The following is a 17,491-nucleotide window of genomic DNA, read 5'->3' as shown; positions in this document are numbered from 1 at the left end:
GCTAGGGTTGAAACCCAGGTCTGTTCTGACTCCAAGTCTTGCTCATTTTCATTAATGTTTGTTTTGGGGATGGAACAGTTAAAGGAGGCCAGTTGCACTGCAGGATGGGTACAAGCACCTAGTGTCCGAGGGGGAAGTTGGAGTCTCTCTAACTTTCTTCCAGGAAGCTGTGAACCACAGTTGCTGGACTGCTGGACTCTGCCCAGGAGCCTCGTCATGTCCATCTACCCAGCCTGCCCAGAAGCGATCAACTCTTCCCATGCTATTGTCTGTTCACTCTTACTGACCTTCTCACACAGAGCAGTTTGTTTGATTTCCATCTTTACTTCTGCACTGGCTGTCCCCAAGCCTGGAATGGACTCCCTCTTTACCTCTTTGTGTCTCATTGAATCCCCCTCTTCCCTTCCTTCAAGGCACAGTTCAAGTACCAGCTTCTATATGAAGACCTGCCTGATCTCAACTGCTGATGTCCATCCTTCCCAACAGCCTTGTATTTAACTACCTGAGATAACATACATAAAGCACTTTGTTTAGAGTGATAAATAAATGCTAGTTATGTTCTGTATAACTACATATCTATGTATACCCACATGTATCCATAGTTACACCTCTATGTATGTAGGGGAAGGGGGTTGTGATGCTTATCAGAACGTAAGCACCTTGAGAACAGAGATCGTTTCACTCTTTTTACCTGTAGTCCCAACACCTAGCCCAGGGCCTGGCACATAGTAGGCACTTGATAAATGCATACTGATTGACTGATTGTCCCTCTGCTCTTGCTCTTCAGATAGTTGGCTTGGGGGGAGGAGGGGATGTCTATTGTGAAAGCACCTCCAAATGGTGGATTGGACTTCCCAAATAATAAAGATTGCCCTTAAGCACTCCTCATTTTCTCTGCCACTGGATTTGGGTAACTGAGGATTTTTTTCCCCCTGCTCAGAGGTCTCTTCTCTGAACTAACTGGCTGCATTTAGCAAAGGGCTTTCTATGTGTTGTTAATACATCTTACATTCACTTGGCCTTGTATGTTTCATCTGCTTTGTGGATTATCTTAGGCAGAAGCTGTATCCCAGGTGGGTTACCTCCTGCCACCCAGACTAAGCCACACATAATTAAAGAAGGTAAACCTACTACCAGAATAATCAGATGAAACATTTCGAAATTGTGGCAGTCCCTCTGAGGACCATAAGGCTTGAATGTAACAGCCTGTCTGCTCTAGACACTTTCCTCTCTACACTACGTGTCTCCATTCTCTCTTTTGTCCAGAATCTTCTCTACCTGGGTGTCTAGAATTAGACAACCCTTAGTGTCTCCCTGCCCTTATGACATTAATAGGCCAGTCAGACGTACCCAAGTGAGAATGGTCCCCATCCAAGAAAACTCAAGGGTAGGATCAGACATTTAGACCTAGAAAGGATCTCACAGGTCATATAATCCAACTCCCTCATTCTCCAGATGAAGAAATCTAGGACCAGCCTGGTTGTGACCTGCCCAATGCCATACAAACAATAAGAAGCAGAATTGGGATTCAAACCCAGGCCCTCTTAACTTGCATCATCAAGCTATCCTGGTAGGTTTGGAGGTGATGAAGTCTTCAGACATCCCCACCCTAGGCTAGGAATAACAAGACCTTGCCAAACATGGTGTGCTAAGTCTATGGGCTGATCTGTCCCAGGACCACCTTCTTCTTGGAAATCATCTTTCCCAACCTTGTTGCGTTCCTGATTCCCGGTTTCTCATGGCAGACTTCAAGTCTTCCCCAATTAAAGCATTCAAAGCCCTTCAGACTTAGCCCCATCCTGTCTTTCCAGCATTATTAAACATGATTCTCTTTCATGTACACGATAGTCCAGTCAAATTGACCTTCTTACTACTGCTTATATAAGACAATCCATCCACTATTTCTTTGCCCTTGACTGCTCTCCATGCCTGGAATACACTTCAACTCTGTCTCTTAGGATTCCTAGTTTCTCCAAAGCTCAGCTCAAACCACCTTTCTTCATGACACCTTTCCTCAGGTGCTCCTAGGTGCCTTCATCCTAAATTACCTTATTTCTATTTTATATGTGTACATGTTCTCTCTCCCTACTAAAATGTAAGTTCCTGAAAGTCAGACGCTGTTTCATTTCTATCTCAGCATCACCAGCCCCTAACATAGTAGGCACTTAATAAAGACTAATTGAATGAATGAAACCAATGAGGCCTTTTTGCTTTTAGCATTCACTAGAGGGTCTGTATCTTATACAAAGACATCCCTACATCCAAAGTTGACAGAAATGGGATCAGAGGGATCAAAGATTTATAGTTGGAAGAGACCTCAGAGTCATAGACTGATGCTCTCATTTTACAGATTACAAAATTGAGTCCTAGAGAAGTGAAGTGATTTGCCCAAGGTCACACAGTTAGTAATCAAGAGAGTCAGGATTCAAATCTAGAACAGACATTAATTATGACTTGCCTTATTTTCAAGGTTGATCAATAGGCACTTATTAAGCCTTTTTTTGTGTGAGGGCGTGAGGCAATTTGGGTTAAGTGACTTGCCTAGGGTCACACAGCTCTTGTCAAGTGTCTGAGGCCAGATTTGAAATCAGGTCCTCCTGACTCTAGGGCCGGTGCTCTATTCACTATGCCACTTGGTTGGCCCAAAATTTCCTCCATCATTTTTTTTTTTTTGGCTAGGCAATGGGGTTAAATGACTTGCCCAGGGTCACACCGCTAGTAAGTGTTAAGTGTCTGAGGCCAGGTTTGAACCCGGATTCTCCTGACTCCAGGGCTGGTGCTCTATCCACTGAAACACCTACCTGCCCTGTTATTAAGCCTTTATAGTATGCACTTACTGTGCTAAGAAAGGCAAAACTATGGTCCCTGCCCTCAAGCTGCTCACTGTCTAATGGAGGAGGCAATATGCAAATAACTACCATACAAGATATCTGCAGTGCAAATGGAAGGGAAGAAGGAAAGAGACTAGTGGGGGCTGGGGGAGTCCAGTAAAGGTTCCTTGCATAAGGCAGGATTTGAGCTGAGTCTCTTAGGAAGCCTGAGAAACTGGAATTTGGAGGTGAGGAGAGGGACTGCCCCAGGCATGGGATAACCTGTACAAATGCAGTCAGCCGTCAGGACATGGGGTTTTCTATGTGAGGAATAGCTAGTCCAGTATAGCTGGATTATATGAGAAGTGGAGTGGGGAAGAACAGAACACAAAGGAGAAAGGGACCAGGCTGTGAAAGGTTTGAAATGCCAAACAGAGGATTTTCTATTTGAACCTGCAGGTAGTAGGGAGCCAGTGGTGTTTTATTGAGTAGGGGGCTGGCACAAGCAGACTTGCATTTTTGGAAGATCACTTAGGTAGCTGAGGAGGGAACAGATCGGAGTGGAAAGAGGCTCGAGGAAGGGAGACCAAGCAGCAGGTTATTGTGGTAGTCCAGGCACGAGGTGATAGAGACCTGTACCAATACCCCAGCCATGGGAGTGGGGGGGAGGGTCCTCCAAAGTCTGTCCCCACACTCCCTAACATTATTTTCCACTTTCTTTGGGTTTATTGGAATTAGAACCAAAAGGAGCCTTCAGCATCATCTGGCCCAACCATTCCCAGTTCGCAGGTGAGGAGAGTGTGGCCTGTAGGAATGAAAGTGACATGTCTGAGGTCAGACAAGTAGGAGATAGCGGAGCCAAGATTTGAACCCAGGTCCTCTGACTCCTCATCCAATATTCTTTCTATTACACTATGCTGCCTCTCAATGCTACCTTATGCTACAATCAGGCAGATCTCTTTGAATACACCATTGCTCATGTCTGTCTCAGTGCCTTAGCTCACACTGTTTGCTCCAGGTTGGACTATCTCCCCTTCCCCACTTCCCTAAATTCTACTCATCCTCTAAGGCTCAGTTTGGGGATCCACCTCCTCCATGAAGCCCACCATAAAAACTCTAGCCCATCCTGATCTCTGTCTTCTCAGAACTCTCTTTTTTTCAGTCATAATTGGCATCATATAATGTAGCATTTCATTTTTTTCTGACTCTTTGGTGGACCTTGGTTCTGCCTGCCCAGATAGATTACCAATGTCTTGAGAGTTTTGGGGGGAATGCCCCCAAATGTACCTTGGGTAGTGTTAAGTACGTAATAGGCTTTCAATTTTGTTGTTTATCCTGGTTGGGTGGTTGATTCCCCAAAGGGACGCCTCACCCAAGACTGAGTTTGGGACCCCACTGTCCCTTACAGGATTGCACTGATGGGAGGATGGCCCATATGAGATTGCCTGCCTGCTGGCCAACATAAAGGCTTTGGGTACAGAATTTCTCTCAGAAACCACCATAAAACTGTATCTTTTGAAAGGATGCGGAGAAATGGAGAATATGAATTACAGTCACTGCCTTGCCCAATTTACAGCTTTAATTAATCTGAAATTGCAACATAGATTTTTATGATTAGCAGAAACATCTCAGTGAGCAGAGAAGGAGTCTTTAACGATGATCCCAAGATGAATCTGGGAGATGAAATATCCATGCAATAAACAAGGTGGCGTTAGAGGAACCAATGTAAAATAAAAATCCTGAAGCATTGGAGCAGTCATCCATCAGCAGGGCAAGACCTTGCTGGGCCAGTCCACTCATCAGGTGCCCATCGATATGCACCCTGATGGCAGCAGCAGCAGCAGCAGCACTGTTGTGCGCTTGCTATGACTGAGAAGCACAGTGTGATTTATTCCTCGTGCCTCAGATCCAGAAGGGCAGAGCCAGGAGATTGTGGCTTTCCCCCTTTTTTCTCTCTGCCCTTGGCCAGTGTTTCCATTGGGTAGGGTTGGATTTATAAGAGCCTTTAACTCCTCAGTGGTCCTAGCTCTGGCTCCTCCAAGCTTCCCACTCTTTCTGTATCTGTAATTACTCCAGAAAACTTTATTGTTTCAAGGCTCTCTGTTCAATCTTCAATAACTCTCTGCGTCCTCTCCAACCTTTCCTAACAGCATTCCTAAGAGAAGAAGCTCACCTGGCCAGTCTACTGCCTTGGGAAATACTGTTTTATAGGATCTATACAGATCTTGAGCTGGAAGGGACCTCAAAAGTCGTCTAGTTTAACTCCACCATTTTCAGGAGAGGAAACTGACTGGGGTTAAATGACTTGCCCAAGGCCATACAGATAGCAAGTATCAGCAGTAGAATTTCGATCTCCCAAACTGTGCTCATTCTAGACTATTCTTTCCTGGCACTCTTTTCCTAAGTGCCAGGGACGCTGGAAGGAAGAGGCTGAGGGGAGGGGACTTAATCATCATCTATTAAGGGTTACTATAGTGGTTCTCTGATGAACTGTGGACTTCATTCTAATATCATCACACAGAAAAAAAATAAGACAGTCTTTGAGTTTGCAAATATAATTAAAGATTAATTTAATTTAAAAGTTGGATGAATGAAAATATTCAATACTCTAGTGGCACACAATCTCCAACAGGTTCTACCAAGCTGGAAAAGCTTCAAGTATGATCCCAGCAACAGACTGAGTTTGCTGCCTAAGGACCAACCTAGCTTAGTATCAAGAGGCTTGTCACTGGTGGGTGATACGCAACCCCTGAGGTGGCTGTGTACCGATGAATTTGTTGTTCATTGCTATATATGAAACAACAAAAAACGTAAAATACTTTTCAATTCTGTATGGTCTTCTTCTGCAGTGACTATGGTAGAGTAGTGGGAAAAGGGAAGGAGGAGCTAAGAACCGCCATTTTTTAGGCCATCAATATCCATTAATTTAACTGTTGTTACTCTAAGTGGGAGATCCTTGTTCCAGTGAGTCAATATATTACTGGCAGAACTGAACTATATCAATATTGACATTGTCACTCTAAATGAAACTAGAAGATATAAGGAAATTGAAGCTCAAGCTGAGCATAAGCAAAAAGACCCCCCTGAAGATAATTATTGCTTATGTGCTAACATCTGTTGTGCCAGATGAAGTGGTAGGGAAATACTTCTGAGGTAGAGGTAGGGAAATGCTACCAAGAACTTGACAAGATCCTCCAAACCGAGGCAACATTATCCATTGACACTTGGTGACTTCAGGGCAGAGGTGGCCACAGAGGAGGATGGTGAAATGTGTTGTGAAGACAGAATTTTACAATGAACAGTTCCAAAGCTTGTAGATTACTCAAAAGTTGGCATTATCAATACTTCCTTCAAGAAAAGAGTTGAAAGGCACTGAACAGAGCACTGAACTGTGTTGTGAAAAATAAATGGACGCTTTCTTGATAGATAGGAAACTACTGGTTACCAATTTTGAATTCAATTTTGATCAGCTATTCACATACAGTGAAACTAAGCACTATTTAGCACAAAAGTTTAAAAACCTCCACTAAATCAGAAGAAAAAAATAAAGTTGCAAAAAGACATAGCATAATGACAGTTACAACAGCCCTTGCCTGACCTATGCAAATGAACTATTGGCACACACAAAAATAGGAAATTAATAAAAATAAAGATGTTGATTCTGATTCTCACTGTTTCCTACAGACATTTAACCAATATAAAGCAATCACCACAACAAGGGGGCCAAAAGCTCCTGGCCTTAGCCAGAAAATAGTTGATCCCCTTCCAAGCAGAAAGACACAAGCCAAGGGAAATGCCAGTTTAGAATATTAATTCATTTGCAGAATGTTATGGAGGAGGATGGTGGAAGGTTATGAATAGTATCATCTCACAAAATAACAAAGACTGATGGAGGAGAAAATGGCTCTGCAGAAAACTTGGCATGAGACCCACCTGAGCCATATCATCTCAAGAACAGAATCAGAAGCCCCTAATCTTTGAGTTGGGAAGGACCGTAGATGCCAACCAAGAACTGAAGAAGAATTCTGGGTACATCACACATGATAAGTGGTCATTCAACCCTGACTTGCAGACCTCCAATGATGCAGCATCCATGACCTCCCAAAGCAGCCAATTCCCCTTTTGGACAGCCCTAAATGTTCAAAAATGTTTTTCTTATGTCAAGCCTAGATTTGCATCTTTATAACCCCTACCCATTGCTACATTTTGGCCTCTGTATCTGAGAAGAACAAGTCCATCCCCCCTTCCAATATGCTAGCCCTTCAAATACTTGAAGACGGTTATCATCTTCTCCCTGTTTTCTTTTTTCCCTACTAAACGTCACCACATACTTCAACTTATCTTCCTTAATATGATGTGATCTCAAAAGCGTCATCATCATTGCTATTCTCCTCTGGACACTCTTCAGTTTAGGGATGTTTTTCTTTAAATGTGGCGCTCAGGGCTCAGAGCCCTGAGCGTAGTACTCCAGACATGGTTTGACCAGTGCAGAAAGAGTACCCTCCTTGAAAAGATCATGGATCCTATTGAAGTATTGATAATTTTGATTATAAATTTATAAATTCAATTTCTTTTTAAGATAGAACCCTCAGCCTTTTCACGGTAAGCTCTGTTCCATTTTAATCTTTATTCATGTAATAGCCATCTAAAGGACTATAGCGAGGTGGAAAATGAAAAGGTGACTGGCCTGGGTACCCTCTCCAAATGGAGGTTCTGAGAGGAACTTTTCCATTCTCCAACCAAAAAGGCCCCAGAGGTATAGGATACTGATGAGGTGTGAGGACCAGAGTGGATGTGATCTTTCAGGATCTCAAGATTATCCTGGGGGCATAATACAGAAGTCTAAAAGAGGGAGCCAGGTGGGAAATGAAAATTTAAACTTGGTATAAAGAAGAACTTCCAGGTGCTAAGGAAGCATGGGAGCTTGACTTTCCCACTATCTAGTTGTGCCTCTTTGGGCAAGTCATATCCCTTTGCTGGCCTTCTGTGTCTTCACAGACACATTGAAGGGGTTGGACAAGACAATCTGTGACATCTCTTCAGTTCTAATGCATCAATGATTCTGTGATGTATGTCTGCCCCGAGTGGTCTTGGGGTAGTTCTGCTAGGTAGTAATCTGAAAGATTACTGGAAGCTTTCTCTAGGTTTTAGAGTTCTGTGATTCAATGACTGAAGAAAGGGGGTTAGAATGGATGGCCTCTAAGGTCCTTTTCGGCTATAAATCTGTGATCCTATTAAAGTCCTCTTTATCTCTTCCTGCTTGACCCTGCCATTGTCCTGGAACTAGGAAGAATCACCACGGCAAAACAGTGGATGAAAGGCCAGCATAGGTGTGAGTGTGTCCAGCACTCACAGCTTTACAGGAAGGCCATAGGGGTCCAAAGAAATGGGCTCCAAGTGGGGGGATTTCCCAGGATGGGCAGGATAGGGGTAAACAAGTAAATCATCAGTAGGTTCTCTGTGGAATATTCATCTCCTCCTCTGGGGGGGCCTGACATGACGAAAGGCCTCCATGCCCTGCCAGCGGCCCTCTCCCGTATTGGTCCCAAGGTGTTATTTATTGAATCACAAGGAATATAAGCTGACTCTCCAGGCGGCGGTGGCAGTCTCTGGGCACGCTTCATCACAGCTGCCTGCTGGGCTGGTTGTTTAGAGCTAAGGGTCAATCATGTCGGGTAGCGGGAGCGCTAGCTTACACAAAGCCCTGAATTTATAGGTAATTTAAAACACATTCAATCGCACCTTGAGCAGTCTCAGCTCAGCTTATAGCCACCTGAGCTCTTGCACTTGAGGGGTGGGGGGAAGCAAAGAAGAAAAGGAGGGGAGAGGGTTAATAGGGTAGGGAAAAGGAAGGAAGGATGAGAAAGAAGAAGAAGAAAAGGAAGAGAGGGGAGGAGGGAAAGGAGAGAAGGGGGAAAAGCGGCAGACTGGAAGACGAAGGGAGAGGCAGAAAGAAGGGGTAAGGGGTAAGCGGAGAGGGAATGAAGGAAAGCAGGAGAAAGGAAAGAGAGGGGAGAGAAGAAAGCAAGGAGGTGGAAGGGAGAAAGAGGGGAAAGAAAAGATGAAGAAAGGAGAGGGAGAAAAAGAAAGGAAGAAGAGAAGAGGGAGAGGAGAGAGAAAAGAGGGAGAGAAGAATGAGAGAACAAGAGAAAAAAGGAAGAGGGAAAGAAAGATAATGGAAGAAGAGAAGAAGGGGAGGAAAGAGAAGAAAAGAGTAAAAGAATGGAAGGAAGAAAGAGAAAAGTAGGAGAAAGAAATAAAAGAGAGGAAAGAAGGGAGGAGAAAGGAAATGGAAGCAGGCAAAAGAAGTGGAAGGGAAGCAATGGGAAAGGGATGGGCCGATAGAAAATAGGAAGGTAGGCTGTATATCCTGTCTGTGAGTGTAGACATGCAGTTGTCATGTTCGTAAACACATGCAGAGTGGGGCTGTCCAAACTGAAATTGCCCTCAAATACCCAATGTACACTCACCTCTTCTCTCTCTTTTGGGAGATAGACCAGTCTTAAGGTAAAGTTAGGGTATCAACTGCCCCAAGGCATGACCATCTATTGAGGTGACTACCTGTCTCAGGTTCCCTTTAAAGTAGGGGTCGCCACTTAAGAAAGAGATTCCGCACCCTGGTATAGGAAGAAAAAGTCTGTTTACAGAAGGAAAAGAACATGACTTCTAAGCCTGTTGCGGGGGGAGTGTTTGAGGATGTTTTAAAATTGCACTGGCTCATAGGAAATATTCAGACAGTAGTTGTGTGACCCTGGACAAGTGGCTTAACCCCGTTTGCCTCAGTTTCCTCATCTGTAAAATGAGCTGGAGAAGGAAGTGGCCAACCAGTCCAGGATCTTTGCTGAGAAAACCCCAAAAGGAGTCACGAAGAGCTGGATGCAACTGAAGATGACTAAACAACAAAAATAGGAACTATTCACATGGCACTAGTCAGTACAGAGGGATGGTAGAATTATGAATACCTTAGAAGTCATCTCTTCACGCACATTTTATAGATGAGGAGTAAAGAGATAAAGTTACCTGCCTAAGGGTACCCAGGCAGGAAGTGGGAGAAATGAGATTCAAACCCAGGTCTTCTGACTGTTTATCCATTGGGTTCCACCTCACCACACTGTGACAACATACTTGGAAGCAGATGGTGGCTTAGTGGCTAGAGCTCTGGCCCTGGAATCAGAAACGCCTGAGTTCACATCTGGCCTCAGACACTTAACCATTGTCTGCCTCAGTTTCCTCATCTGTAAAATGGGGGAAATAATGGTGCCTAGATCCCAGGGTTGTTGTGAAGATCAAATGAGATGTATTCATAAAGCACTCAGTCTATGGCAGGTGTGAAATCAATGCTTGTTTCCTTCCTTTCTTTCCACCATCCTTACTTTAGGGAATGGGGTGAGGAATAGAGCAGAAAAAGCTCTAGACTTGAAAAGTCAGAATGCCTGGGTTGAAGCTCCAGCTCTATCATCTACTGAGAGTGACTTTGGCCCAGTAGCTTAACCCCTCTGCTCCTTTTCTGCACTATACATAATAATACTTGCATTAGCTAACTCCCAGGATCGTTGGAAGAATCCAATCAGATGATGTACGGAGAGTGCTTTGTAATGTTACAAAGAGCAGATGCTTGGATGAGTTCCGGAGGTCTTTCTGCAGTGAGTCTGAGCCGAGGTCTCAGCCGGGTCCTAAGCCCTGAGGATAGGAATTCCCTAAATTCAAAGATTCAGAGATGGATTGGATCTCAGAAACCACCCATGGCTCTAAAACTTCATTTTACAAATGAGAAAACTGAGGCCTAGAGAGGTAAAATAACTTGTCCAGGGAGATACAGAGTAAGTGACAGATTTGGAATTCCAGCCCTATCCTCTGACTCTGAATCTCATGTTCTTTCTGCAGCATAGACTGCTCCAAGTACAGACTAGGCAGAGACAAAAGATAAGAATAACTCCCATTTTCATATCAAATTTAAATTTATAAAATGCTTTTCTCATAACAGCCCCGAGAGGTGAATTAAGTATCATTGTGCCCATTTTGTAGAAGGAAGTGAGGGTCAGAGAAAAGAATTAACTCACTAAGGTCACATAGCAAACAAGTATCAGAGTCAGAATTTGAACCCAGGTGTCCCTGACTCTGGCACCAATGCTTTTTTTCTCTATTGCATCATTATCTCCCTGGAATACCCTCTCTAGGATGCCCTACCTCTGTCTTTTCACTGGAGTTTTTTATTTTATTTTATTTTATTCTGTATAAGTAACAAAATACAAAATGTGGCCTTGCTCAAATTTTAGCTCTTTGCCTTGGAGTTTCAAACGTCCTCTGCCATCCAGGGCACAAAATTTCTCCCTGACAGTGATCCCTAATAACTGCCCAAACAGAAAACAAGAAAAGGCTTTGAAAATCTGTACCATATCCATCTGTGAGAAACCGCTTGGGTTCCGTCTTACCTGGAGGCACGAAGACAGACAACATGAATTCCAAAGCCATCTTGGTGTATTGGAAGCTCCACCTATTTAGTTAAAATTGAGCCTACCACTACCATTCCCTGAACCTCAGTTTTTTCATCTGTACAATGGAGAGAATTTTTGTAGGCCCTTGAAACTTGATGAAAATACCCTTGGGCCTCATAGAGATTCGCCAGATAATGATCATGTTCATCAGGGTGTATGGGAATTTAGGGTGGAAAGAAAATCTTTGATTTCTGTTTGGGAAGTAAGATAGTGGTATTCTTAGCAAGAAAGGGGAAATATTATGTAATTTTAGGGAAATGAAAATTCACATACATAGAGTTAGTGACTTTTAGCATTTGGATTATGGAAGACAAATCCTGACTCTCCTGCTTATTAGTTGTGTGACCTTGGGTAACCTCTCTGGTCTTTAGCTTCCTCCTCTGCAGATTGGTAAATCTCTAGGGGAGGGGCTCTTAACCCTTTCTGTGCCATGGACCCCTTTGTCATTCTGATGAAGTCTTTGGCTCTTTTCTCAAAATGATGTTTTTTGATGTGCATAATAAAATACATAGGATTATTTAAAATTACATTGAAATAGTTATCAATTTAAAAAAGTTTACAAGCCCCAGGCTAAGAATTCCTGCTCTAAGATCTCTTTTTCTGGCTCTGAATCCTATGAACTTATAAGATGTTAGATTTGGAGGAAACCTTACAACTCAGCTGAGGATGTAACTTGCCCATAGTCACATAGCTAGGCAAGTGAGAGAGGCAGGATTCAGCACACTTTTCTTAAAAGTCACATGTATTGAAGGAAGGCAAACTTATTTTAAGGTTAACCTAAGCCAAGGACAATTAGCAAGGTCAATCTTAGAGGGAGGGGGAACAGAATCTTTATATGGTATATTCCAATGTTAAATAGGCACTATTATTAAAATTTTTGGTTATTTTTCAGTCCTGTTCAACTCTTTGTGACCCCATTTGGAGTTTTCTTAGCAAGGATACTATAATCATTTGCCATTTCTTTCTCCAGCTCATTTTGTAGATGTGGAAACTGAGGCAAACAAGGTTAAGTGACTTGCCCAGGATCACATGGCTAATAAGTATCTGAAGCTGGATTTGAACTCAGGAAGATGAGTGTATCTAACTACTGCACCACCTAGCTGCCCTTATTATTAAATTATACTGCTTAAAAACTACCTGTCATTCTCCTCCCAACCACCTCATAGTGTGGGTGAAAGAGAGTTCTCACAGAGTGCCGGCCCAGCAGACCAGTGCCATATCTGGGCTCCATTTGACTTCCTGCCTCCACCACCCACCAAATGATCAGAAGGGGGAAATGAGAACAATTTCCCAATGTTCTCTGAATGAAGAGCTCTCTATTAGTCACCAACAGGCTGGATTCGACCCCCAGCAGATAGTACCATCCCTGCTCTGAGTTGCCAAAATAAGTGGCTTTTGAGGCACTGCAGGGAAATAAGCTGAGAACAGCAAGCAATTAAAATAGTTATTAAGACTTGCCTCTTTCTCCACGTGTGGGTGTGCACGACACCTACCTATTTCCTTCGGCTGAAGCTAAACAAGGGAACGTGTTCCTGCTACTGTTCCTAGCAGGCCTAGTCCCAGAGAAGTATGCCTAAAGTTAAGGAATAGGTGCTCAGGAGTTCCCCGGAGCATGGAGGCTGTCACTGACCATCTGCCCTGGAAGGGAAACTCTTCTGGGACCGGGAGTCAGGATGTTTGAGAAATCTAATGCTGAGCAAGTCACCTCATCTCACCTATGCTTCTGTGAGAAACTTTATAAAAAATCAGTTTTACAAGTACAGGATGGAGGAAATGTGACTCAACAGTCTGTCGGGGAAAGATCTGGGGTGGGTGGCTTTAGTGGGCTGCAAGGTCAATGTGTCAATAGCAACAACCCCAAAAACGAATGCTGTCTTAAGACACCTTAAGAAAGAGGCACAGTGAAGGTTACTGTCTAACTCTGCTCTGCCCTAATCAGACTGCATCTAGAGTATTGCTCTGGTCAGTACTAGCCATGTCATTTTATAACAATCTGTAGCGTGACCAAGAAGGATGCCCAAGATGGTGAAGGGCCTCAACATCATGCCGTGGGAGAATAAGTTGAAGGAACTAAACATGGTTAGTCTGGAAAAGACTAGAGGGCAGTGGGGATTTGACCCTCACCTCCAAACATTTGAAGTGCTATCGCATGGAAGGAGGGATTAACCCTATTCTTCTTGGCTCCAGAAGGCAAGCTAACAGCCATGTGTAGAATTTGCAGAGAGGTAGGTTTTGGCTGGAGGTAAAGAAATCTTCCTGGCCAGTAGTGCTACCCTGGAATGGAAAGATTTGCCCATGAATCTCCCCATCGCTTGAGGCAGTCTTTAGGCAGTGACTGGATAACTACTTCTTGGGGAGGGTGTAGCAAGGGATTCCTGTTTAGGTAGGGGATGGACTAGCTTCTGAGGTGCCGTCTAACTAAAATCTCTGATTCTATGAAAGGAGATAAGGGGGAAAGTGGGGGCAGGGGGAGTCACGAAGTACATAAATGTATATCAGTAGAATAATGGTAAAGTCTGCAGGGATTCTGTTTCCTAATGGAAAAAAAGAGACAGAGAGAAAGTGAGGTGGGGAGAATAACATGTGCTGACCTATAGGTCACCTAACCTCCCTCGGGCCTCAGTTTCCTCATCTGTAAGAAGAGGGCATTGGACTCCATGGCCTTGAAGGTCCATCTGGTTCAAGATCTATGATCCCACCTGCCTGGAACATGTAATGGATGTGAAAGACCTGGAACTCTACAGAAGGGAAATGAAAATTATTATCGTCGTTGTCTACATCTTTCTGATTAAATTCACCAATTTCATCTTCTCTATTTTCTCATGTTTTAATGGACCTGAGTTCTAATCCCATCTCTGTATCTATGACCTTGGACAAGTAATGTCACGCCTTGGAGCCTCTGTTTCTTCATCTATAATGTGCGGGTTGGGTTAGCTGACTGATCTCCAAGCTGTTTTCCAGAGCTCTCTCAGTTCTTTATTGTTCTGTTCTAGGCATTCTGCTGCAGGGTAGCCATTTGGTGCCATGTTGCACGTGCTTCAGTCCGGCTTCACCCAAACTTTCTTGCTTTGATATCATTTTGCTCCTCCAGTTACTTTACATTCTAGGAGAATTGGACCCCTCTCTGCTTTCTCCAACTCCCAACACTACTCTCTCTCGCTTTCACATTTTTGCTTACAGTATTCACTATATTGGAATAGCCTTCCTCCCCATTTTTGTAGAATAATTTACTATCCATCTTTGGAAGCCTAACTCAAATGCCATTTTTTCCATAGAGTCTTTCTTGATTAAACCCTGTTGGTCACAAACTTCCACCCATGTATTTTACGTAACACTTTGTTTTATATCTCTACAATATAAATCATCAGAAGGATATAGTGAATAATGAAATGACCTTGGAGTAAGAAAGTCCTGGGTTCAAGTCCTGTCCTTGATGCACACTGACTACTTGACACTGAGCAAATCCCTTAGCCTTTCAGTGTCCCCACACAACTCTCAGACTACAAGATGTGGACCAATTGCTGGTCTGCATTGGTAGAAGGAATTGTCTCATTGAGAGTTCCCTCGAGGTACAGTCTTTGCAAAATGCCCTCATTGTGTAATGTTGTGTGTTTCATTTGTCCGCGTTCGTCTCTTCTCCTCCTACTGAACTGTAAGTCCTATGAAAGCAGAGATTGCGTCATATTGAAACTTTTCAGCACATCAGAGTACAGTCTAGGGCTCTACTTGCAGTGAATCATCAACATATGCTATGTTTGTCCATTTAATGTTGAATTAACACGAATGTCTTCATTTGGGGATCTACTTAGGCATGCAGAGGAGCTGATGGCAAGAGGATGAACTGGAATTCCACTCTATAGTCCTGTGATAAAGGTGGACATTGGAAAGCATCAGCAGTGGAGAGGTGGTGGGGTTGGTGTTGAAGGCAGTCAACAGGTGTGGAATTCAGATTTGGTGATGATGCTTGTTGCCATCCACGTTTCTGGCCTCTAGACAACAATACAGCCCTGGGATTTAAGGCAAACGTGCCATGTTGGCTGTAATAGAGGCCTCAGAAAACAGAGGCCCAGAGAGTTAAATGATTGTCCAAGGTAATACAGTTTTCATATACAGTAAGTCAATATGCCTGTATTGGAAGCCCACTACCTATTTGCAGCAGTGGGAGAGGGAAGTGGGCCAGGGTAAGTCAGCAAACAAGGCCACCCTTCCGATCAGGACTAGGAGGAAGTAAGGGGGGCCTGGATTAAAACCCTGGTGGGGCCAACTTCTAGGTGATGGGAAGCTGGCTGTATTTGTCCTGAGGATTGTCTTGGAAGGCTTACATAATGACCCTTCTGAAGTTCTGAAATTCCCCCGCCTGCCTACTCCAGAGTTCTATCACTAGCTTAATGTAGTTGGGGCTCCAAGCTTCTGGTCCAATCCTCCTCTTGTTTCACTCCCCTGGGACCTGCTATCAAGATCACAGATCAGACAAGCTACAGGTAGACCCTGGCCTAAGAAATATCCAAATCCAAACTTAGAAACTAGATAAGTTAGAAAGTTCTTCTCTACATTACAGAAAGATTATTTTGGTTTCTGAATGAGTTCATGCACCACAGGATTCTTTCAATCTTTCAGCCTTCCAAGAATCATAGATCTATATAGTTAAAGAATTGGAAAAGACGTCAGAGGCCAATGGGTCCATCATACCCCCAAAAAGAATCCCCACCACAGTATCCAACATGAAGTCATTACGCTGCTTTTCAAATACCTCTAATACTCATTTCATTTATGTAATTGGTGAGAAGCTTTTTTTTTTCCTTGTAGGAAATCTAGATTGCCCTTTTGTACCTTCCAGTCACTGCTTCTAGTTCAGCCCTCTAGGGTGAAAGAAAACAGGCCAATCTCTCTTTTTAAATCCTCTGAAAACAACTACCATTTGTGCAGTGGACAGTGTGCTGGCTTTAGAATCAAAGGATCTGGGTTCAAATCCTCACTTGCTCCTTATTATCCGTGTGACTTTGGACAAGTCATTTCATTTTCCTGGGCCTCCATTTCCTTCACCACAAAATGGACCGTTGGACTAGATGACTTCAAAGTCATAGCTAAATCTATAAGTGACCCCCTTTAAAGTGTTTCTAGGTCATTGAGGCAGGGATGGTCCCAATGGGAGGCGGAAGGGATTCCACTGAAAGCTAAAGAATTGGGAGCTTTTATAATTTCAGAGGTAAAGCATATCTAACATCATGATTCTTTGGGAAGTCAGTTTTCTAGATTGACAAAGATTTGACAGATGTACAACTTTTTTTTTTAATTTAATATTTTTTTATTTACATGTAAAACAATTTCAACATATGTTTTTTTTAATTTTTCAAATTCCAAAATCTCTTTATCCCTTCCCTTTCTCCCTCATTGAGAAAGCAAGCAATTTCACATACGTTATACATATGTAGTCATGTGAAACACATTCCTATGTAAGTCATGCTGTGAAAGAAAACACAGAAATCCCTCCACCCAAAAAACATAAGAAAAATAAAGAAAGTTAAGAAAAAGTATCTTCAATCAGCATTGAGTTTCCACCACTTCTTTCTCTGGAGATGGACAGCACCTTTCAACATAAGTCCTACAGAATTCTCTTGAAACTAGCCAAGTTGTTCACCATAGATCATCATACAATATTTCTGTTACTATGCACAGTGTTCTCCTGATTTTGGTCATCAGTTCATGTAAATCATTCTAGGTTTTTTTTCTGAGAACATCTACTCATCATTTCCTCTACTTATTCATCTATTTATTTATTTATTTACTTGTTTACTTATTTATTTGTTTATTCATTTATTCATTTATTTATTATTTTTATTTTTAGGCAATTGGGGTTAAGTGACTTGCCCAGGGTCACACAGCTAGTAAGTGTTAAGTGTTTGATCTGAGGTCAGATTTGAACTCAGATCCTCCTAACTCCAGGGCCAGTGCTCTATCCACTGCACCACCTAGCTGCCCCCCATCATTTCTTATAGTACATCACAATCACATACAACTTGCTCAGCCATTCCCCAATTGATGGACATCCCTTCAATTTCCAATTCTTTGCCAACACTAAAAGAGCTGCTATAAATATTTCTGTACATATAGGTCCTTTTCATTTTTATTTTTTATCTCTTTAGGATATAGATCTAGCAGTGCTATTGCTTGGTCAAAGGGTATGCA

The 17,491-nt window shown here is 42.9% G+C and overlaps 2 protein-coding genes across 2 annotated transcripts in view; both read left to right on the top strand.

Annotated features, from left to right (window-relative positions):
* The window catches only part of DSCAML1 (DS cell adhesion molecule like 1), a 519,489-nt gene that overhangs the window by 113,197 nt on the left and 388,801 nt on the right, over positions 1-17,491 (top strand).
* Positions 1-17,491, top strand: part of FXYD2 (FXYD domain containing ion transport regulator 2) — a 184,370-nt gene that overhangs the window by 166,119 nt on the left and 760 nt on the right. The gene's annotated exons all lie outside the window — the stretch shown is intronic.

Source organism: Phascolarctos cinereus, unplaced genomic scaffold, assembly GCF_003287225.1.
Source record: "Phascolarctos cinereus isolate Bilbo 61053 unplaced genomic scaffold, phaCin_HiC Scaffold_726;HRSCAF=1367, whole genome shotgun sequence".
NCBI classification, from domain to species: Eukaryota; Metazoa; Chordata; class Mammalia; order Diprotodontia; family Phascolarctidae; genus Phascolarctos; species Phascolarctos cinereus.
The sequence above is the reverse complement of the archived record's forward strand: the minus strand, read 5'-3'. Positions and strand labels throughout refer to the sequence as shown.